Source organism: Durio zibethinus, chromosome 18 (genome assembly GCF_047325235.1).
Source record: "Durio zibethinus cultivar Kanyao isolate XHJ-2024 chromosome 18, ASM4732523v1, whole genome shotgun sequence".
NCBI classification, from domain to species: domain Eukaryota; kingdom Viridiplantae; phylum Streptophyta; class Magnoliopsida; order Malvales; family Malvaceae; genus Durio; species Durio zibethinus.
Genome location: NC_143179.1, coordinates 14,198,527 through 14,206,878, shown reverse-complemented (window position 1 = coordinate 14,206,878; position 8,352 = coordinate 14,198,527). Strand labels below are relative to the sequence as shown.

The 8,352-nt window shown below is 28.5% G+C and overlaps 1 pseudogene; it reads left to right on the top strand.

Moving 5' to 3' along the window:
- Nucleotides 1–3,070: 3,070 nt before the first annotated feature.
- On the top strand, nucleotides 3,071–5,833 carry LOC111300969 (glucan endo-1,3-beta-glucosidase 6 pseudogene; annotated as a pseudogene).
- The last annotated feature ends 2,519 nt before the right edge of the window (nucleotides 5,834–8,352 follow it).

Here is an 8,352-nt window from a genome sequence, read left to right as displayed (position 1 = left end):
ACATTAGTTAAAATTGGCATATCCTATTATAGATCCAAACATAAAATTATATTAGGATTACACCTAATGAAAAACATACTACATGATTGGGTATGTCACAATATGGCATCATTATAATTATTCATTAATTGACCTTAATTAATATAATTTAATATATAATGACTTTGTTAGTCTAACAATATAAAATAAATACAACATAAATATGATTACAATGTAAATGAAAAAAATAGAAAGTAATCAATTAAGTTTTCTAATAAAAACACATTAAGTATAGAAGATTAAGTACAAACCCAAACTTATAAATTTATGTACCAAAAAATACATATAATATCATATGAGGAATTCTTTTTCCAATAATTAAAGAAATGTAACAAGAAATAGGAGATTTTTTAATATATTAATCTTTAAAAAGAAATGAATACTATTAAGCCACTTCCATATAATTTTAGGGAAAATAGAGTTAGAAAAAAAAAATTCAAGACATGATTGGTATACATTAGCAATTTTTAGCTCTAAGGAACTTAACTTTAATTAAAGAAAGAAATTATTTTTTTATGTCATCTTTTTGCTTCATTTAAATAACATTTGTTTATCACATAAAAATTAGACATACATATTATATTTAAAAATATAATCATTTATAATTATTTTTATTATAATTTTATAATTAACTAATCAAATATAAAAATAAAGTAGACTTAATAATTTCGGACATATCCCATTAATATAATATAAATACGATATTAAATCAAGTAAATTTAAGTTTTTGCATAATATTTATGTCATATTAACACATTTATATGATACAAAAATATTCGTATCTTATGCAAGCTGACTCACTTAGTTATAATGTATATAACATACTTGTACACATTTATTTAATTAGTCATATTACATACTCAACATATCTAATCCGTTCATTAAAAAAGTAAAACACATCTAACTTGTTAAACTCTTTTCTTGATTATTAACATTTAAAATACATAAAATAACTTAATCTTTTTGTTTAAACAAGTTAATCGCTCTAAATAAATGATCTATATTAGGTTTAAATAGATTAATTATTATATTTAAATGTATTAATAGTATCATATTATATAATCATATAATAATTATATCGTGTTCGTTACTTAGCATATGCCCCGTTCTAGTTAAAAACTTTGAATAATTCATTACTTGTATCTATCTATTTATATGTCATACTCTTCGTCTTTACACAATTTAGATTAAATAATTAGAGTATAACAAAAGTAAATGACATACTCGTGTAAAATTCGCTAGCATAACAAAATTTAAGATTGTTATGAACTATAAACTAATGGTTTGATCTTTCAAATTCATCTTTTCCTAAAAGAAATTTCGTTTCTTGGAGCCAAAATATTTCTTGTTATCTCTGTTAAGACTTAAGAGTTTTCAATTTTTTTTCTTTTAAATAACAGTAGGCATCACACTGGAGAGCATAAAAGAGAGAGAGAGAGAGAGAGAGAGAGAGAGAGAGAGAGAGAGAGAGAGAGAGAGAGAGAGAGAGAGAGAAGTTATGAACCGATTGAGTTTTTCAATCCTACAAAAAAAAAAAAAGGCTGTTGCAATGTGAGAGAATTCTCCAGGAAATGAGGGAACAGAAACAGGTCTTCAGATTTTGTGACAATTTAGATAGAAAGTTTAGGTGAAGCAGAAGAACAAACATGGGGCAGCAGCAATTTTGAAAAAGCATTAGCTTTTCATCTGCCAATCTACGTGTACTCACTTCTCAGGTAGAATTTCAAATCAATGGCCCCAAACTCTATCTCTTTGTCTGACATATTTATTCAGCTTTCGTTTTCATTGGGACAACTGAACGACCTTGCGTTATGCAAAATCGAATAATCTTTCACCTAAGTTTTCATGCTAAACAAAAAACCAAACACCCATGTCTTAAATTCGATTTTGTGTTCAAACTTCAAGATATTGTAATAAACTGAAAAAGTGGTGCTTTTTATCTTCTGGTATATTAACAGGAGTTTCAAAACCATCATAAACGACCAGTTGAGGGTATTTGAAACGTTACCTTACTAAAATTAAAAAAAAAAAAAAAAAACTAAGGATACTTCTAAATACGCCATCATTTTTTTTTCCTTTACATTCCACCTTTTTTTTTTTAAAGTTTTTTAGAGTGAAATTATTTAAATATCTTTTTATGTTTGAAAAATTATAATATTTTTGGAAAATGAATTTTTGAAAAATTATTACTTTTCAAAAATAAATTTTAGAAAATGTTAAAAGTGAAAGTTTATGAAAATTACAAACAAAATTTTATTAAAAAGTTTTATGAATTGGTATAATAACAAAGTTATTATTAAAAAATTATAAATTTTAAAATTAATAAAATAATTACTTTTACTATTTTGATCTTAGAAACAAATAAAATTTTATGAGATTTTAATTAAATATTTATTTTTTGATATTACGAAAGGTGATTGAAAGAACTATTAGGTCCAATCAATATATAAGAATTGAAATTTCTTAAAACTATACAAGTAGTATTAAACACTATATAATTTAGTCAAAATTTAATATACTAGTTAGAGAAACTTATCCTTACAAGTAGATGGAGAAACTTTTTTAAGAAATTCATTTTAGTTAAAATTATTTTAAAATTTTAATAATCAATATAAAAAATATTAATTAAAAAATAATAAATTTTAAATTTATAAAAAAATTATATTTATTATTTTAACCTTAATTTAATTAGAGTTTTATAAGATTGTTTTAATATCAAAATAATAAAAGTAATTTTTTATATTTTAAAATTTATAATTTTTTAATAATAATTTTTTATATTTTAAAATTTATAATTTTTTAATAATAATTTTTTATTACACTAATTGTTAAAAAAATTTTATAATTTTTTTATAATTTTCTATAAACTTTCATTTTTAACCCTTTCAAAAGTCTATTTTAAAAAAGTGCTATGATTTTTTAAAATAAATAAGGGGCTCGTGCTATGATTTTTGAAAATAAATAAGGGGCTCGCTTGCCCTTACAAAAATCTATTTTCAAAAAAGCGTTATGATTTTTGAAAATAAATAAGGGGCCGTCAAGCGGATGCTTAGACTTTACTCCCTTTTCAGTTGCAAACCATTGTTGTTGGTGAGTAGTTCTCAGTTCCCTCTCTTAACTTCCCATTTCTATACCTCTTTGTCCCTTTGAACTCTCATTTAGGATTAGAACAAACCCCAATGAGCAAATGAAAGATTAATGCAAGAGTGCACAGGGGAGAAAAATGACACCCCCAAGAACAAGAATCATTGGATCATCATTATTTGTTTGTGTAATGATGATGATGTTTTCATGGTTGGTTTTAGTGGCAGAATGGGCAATAGGGGTGAACTGGGGGACGGTGTCATTCCACAAGCTGAAGCTATCAATGGTGGTGGATCTGTTGAAGGACAACAACATACAAAAAGTGAAGCTTTTTGAAGCTGATCCCATTAGTGCTAAGAGCTTTGATGGTGAGTGGGATCCAGGTCATGGGTGGGATACCAAATGAGATGTTGGCTACTCTTAGCTCTTCCCCTACGGCTGCTGATTTGTGGGAAACCGATTGTATAAATTCAACTGATAAATGCTTTAAAAAGTTTTAGGTGGAGGCTAAATTTTTTTTGAATAAATTGGTATCCTTGTATTTGTCAGATAAAGGAATCTTAATTTGTTAATCTTAGAAAATTTTAAATAGATTAGCATTGTCTAGCAATTGCATCTTTGAATTTATGTCTAACCAATCTAATGTTTGTGGCATCCTCAGTATGGATTTCTTAGAGGTTTATGCTACGGCAGACAGTCCTGCGGTATACTCTATCCCTGAAAGCTGTGGATTGATATGCCAGAGTTCATATGTAGTTATTCCCCATAGCAAGCTACTTGCACAACTCCTCATGCTATAAAGTACACAACATCATTCATGTGATTGTATATAAAATTTATCCATCCTTGACAAGTTGTATCCTTATTGCCATTTTGATATTTGGATTAAAGTATATTCTTTGTCATCGCGGTCGTTGTTCAAGTAATTGTAGATTTAGACTCGAAACAAGTGCTGAGGGAAAACGGGTGCGCATTAGCTAAAGCTTTCCTTTATTTAGATAGTGGAGACGGTAGAAGTTAAAATTTCTTGTCAATATAGGCATTTCTTTAGGAAAGATAAATAAAGATCAGGAAGGAGGAGGTCTTCGTTTTCTCTCTTTCTTTCTTTTTTTTTTTTTTTTTTTCTCTTCTCCATTGGGTAGGATGGACTGGCCTATTCTTTGGATGAGTTTGATTGTTTAAATGATCGTTTGGACAATATTACTCCATATTTACTAATTCTTGAATGATTACTTTTGCACCAATGATCATAGAAAGAAAAACGAGCTGTACTGTTTCTATGGATATCTCAACCTCAGAAGAGATTAATGAGACAAAAGAACCTCAAGTTAACTTCCTCTATTGGCCTTTATGTAATGCCAAGTTCTGAATCTTGCAATTAGAATCTAAAATGGCCTGACAGACTAAGTAAGAATTTTCAGCTGATGTTCCCCTTTTACTGAAGCACCTGAGCTGTATTTCTCATGCATCTATTGGTTTGAAATTTACCTAGAATTTCTGGAAGCACTGAATTGTAGCAAAATCGAAGTTGCCCTGTTTCTGTAAAATCCTTATGGGCTAGTGCAAGTAAACTATTGCACATCTTCTAAAATTATTTCATTCTTTCTGTGATGATAGGTATGCTGCTGTAGGAAATGAACCCTTTTTTACAAGTTACACTAGACAATTTTAGTCCTATGTAGCCCCTGCTTTTGGTTGATTTGCAGCAGTCTTTGGCCAGAGCAAATCTTTTAGGATACATAAAGTTAGTGGTCCCTTGTAATGCTGATGCCTATGAATCCAATGTTCCTTCTCAAGGGCCATTTCGGCTAGAACTGACTCATGTTATGACTCAGCTTGTTTCTTTCCTAAACTCAAATGGTTCCCCATTTGTTGTTAATATTTATCCATTTCTAAGCCTCTATTGGAACTCAGATTTTCCACAAGACTATGGATTCTTTGAGGGTACTGCACATCCTGTTATAGATGGCACCAACACTTACTACAATGCATTTGATGGAAATTTTGACACATTAGTTGTCGCCCTTAGTAAAATTGGATATGGACAGAAGCCGTAGTTATTGGGGACGTGGGCTGGCCTACAGATGGAGAGGTTGGTGCAAATTCACTGCTGCTAGGATTTTCAACCAAGGCCTGATTAATCATGTAATACGTAACAAAAGAACCCATTTTAGGCAGGGTGTTCCACCCATGGATTGTTATCTCTTTGGTCTACTTGATGAAGGAGCGAAGAGCACTCTTCCAGGAAGCTTTGAACGGCACTGGGGGATTTTCTCCTTTGATGGCCAGGCCAAATATGCACCTTGGTTTGGGAAACAAGAAGTTAAAGAATGCTAGGAATGTTCATTATCTCCTAGCTAGATGGTGTGTTGCAAACTCGTCTAGGGATCTCGCTGATGTGGCAAATCACATGAAACTCACTTGCAACACTAGTGATTGCACCACACTCAACTATGGGGGATCATGTAATGGCATTGCAGCAAAGGGAAATGTCTCATATGCATTCAACAGTTGCTATTAGTTGCAAATGCAGAATGAACAAAGTTGTAATTTTGACGGACTCGATGAGGTCACTTTTCTAGACCCTTCGATTGGCGATTGTAGGTTTCTTGTTGGTGTCACTGATACCAGTTCTAGTTTTAGACCATATCAAAGGTGGGTTATCTACTGGTTTTTAATTTTATGGCAAGTTTTGGCCTTTAGAAGATGAAAAAAATAGTTTCTAGGCGGGTTTTTCACAGTCTCTCTGATGAAGCTGAAAGTATCAACATAGGAGCAAGAATGAGTCATTTATATATTCAAATGATTGCAGATTAATGGAGCATGCTATTGGAAGATATAAGGAAAAAGTAGACTCTCATACGTTAAATTTATTTAGTTTTTATTGTAGAGAACCCTTTTTATTCTAAAATTTTTTTTGAAATCGAAAAACGAGCTTCGGTCATAAATTGGACTCGATTAAGAAGCTTTAATCTAATAAAAAAATTTTAATTTTAATTTAATTTAGTTATTATTATTTTGATTTACTTTTATTTTATTTAAAAAGTCAAAAGTCCAAGAATGATACCAGAAAAATAAAAAATGAAGGATTGTGATCTTAGATTTGATTATAGATCAATTAAATAAAATCATACAGTTAATCGCAGAAAAAAATCATAATCATTTTCAGAATTAAAGGGATTCAATTCATATAAATAGAGAAAATACACACACAAAAAAAAGAATTTTTTTACACAAAAATGGGGGAAAAAAGCTAATTGCTTATCAATTTAGGTGTTAAAAAATTTTGGGGGTATTGGATTCTGGACGGTTAGAATTTGAGAGGGGGTCTCTACAAAATTTTTTAGGGTTTGGATCTTGTTTTGAAAATTCATTTTTTTTTTCTAGAATTAGGTTTTGATCTCTAAAATTTTTGAATTTAGGGAAATTAGGATTTCTAGACTTGTCAAAATTTTATGGAAATTAGTGCTTTGATTTTCGGTTTGGATTGTGGAATTTTAGGATTTGGAGCTTTAATTTCTAAGTTTGAGTTAAGGATTTTCTCTTTTGGATTTTGGTTTTCATATTTGGTTTTAGCATTGTTTTGGTTTTGGGTTGGTTCTAAGCATTTTTTGTTTGAATTTCTGGAGTTGATTTAAAAATCTGGGTTTTCCTAAGCTTTTGTATCAATTTAGGTTAAATCTTTGAATTTTTCGGTTAAAGTTTTAAAGTTTCTAGCAAAGCTTCATGGTGGCCAGGGAATTTTAGGTGGCAGTTTCTAGACTTTCTAGGTTTAGGTTGAAGTTCCCAATGATCGGTTGAATTTTTTGACACCAGATCCTGAGTTTTTGGCAAGAAACTGGGGAAAAAAAGTTTTTAGGTGGCTATTCTTAGAGAGAGTACAGAGGAAATTTTGTTTGGAGAAGGAAGGAACTGACCAAGTTTGAAAATAGAAACTGATTTTTGGCTTTTATAGAGAAGTAAAATGATGTCATTTTCAACTAAGTTAGGATCTGCTTAATCCATGTAGGATCTGCACGTCCACCTGACTTCAAACCTACCCGTTTCACAAGTTTATCCTTTTTTTTGTTTATTTTTCTGGTTTGATTATTTATTTATCTGTTTTGTTTTTTTATATATTATTTTTATATTTATAATTTAATATTTATTATTTTAAATAGTTGTTTGAATTTGGTGATAAAAGGAAAAAGAAAAATAGTTTATTTTTACATGATGTCTTTTTGAATTTATTTATTTTAGCAAGAGTTTAATATATTTGCATGATTTTTTTTAAATATCTAATTGCATGTTCTTATACTTATTTTGTGATTTATTAAATATATTGCATAATTGCATGACAATTTTTGTTTATTTTAATTTTTTTTTCAAATTTAAAAAAAGAGTTTTCAAAAAAATATTTTTCAATCCTACCAAACTATTATAAAATTTAAATTGTAAATTGAGTTTGTCAAAACTATTGAAGAACTTAATGAATTTTTTTTAAAATTATTTTTTAAAAATTTACCAATAAATTGAAAGATAATTTTCAACAGAAAATCTTACCAATAGATTAAAGGATATTTTTTTATTATAAACTTAGTTTATAGATATTTATTTTTAGAAGCAAAATTAAATAAACTTGACAACGAACCTCTTCAAAACATGACAAATAGTTTCTTTAAATATTCTTGAGGTAAAAAATATTCTTAAATTATTACAAACATATTGGAGTAATTTAAGAAAAATTTTTAATATTAAATTATTTGGTAAATTTCAAACATATTTTAAAGTTTGGATAACTTGAAATCAGACTGATACTATCTTTTGAATGAATACTAGAAGGGTGCTATAACATTCTTCATATATATCTGTATTTTCGAACTTAAATTTTGATTTCATAGACTAGAATATACTATTTAAAGATACCTAAATCAATCTTGAAACTCCTCTTTAAATAGAATATATTCTATTAAATGATCAATTACATCTAAATAAAAAAGATTGGTGACAGCTTATAAAATCTATTTCTAGTAATTGATCCACGGATCTATACGTTATGACAATTATCTTAATTTTTAAGTAAAACTACCTTATCCATAGATTATTATCTCAATAAAACAAGCATTGTTTTTTCCATGAATTCATTGCATTAGGGAAATCTTTCAAGACTAAAAGTCTCAAATTTGATGTTTATTAAATGTTGTTAATCTAAAATATGATACAACGACTAAGGACAAATTTATAGTGAAG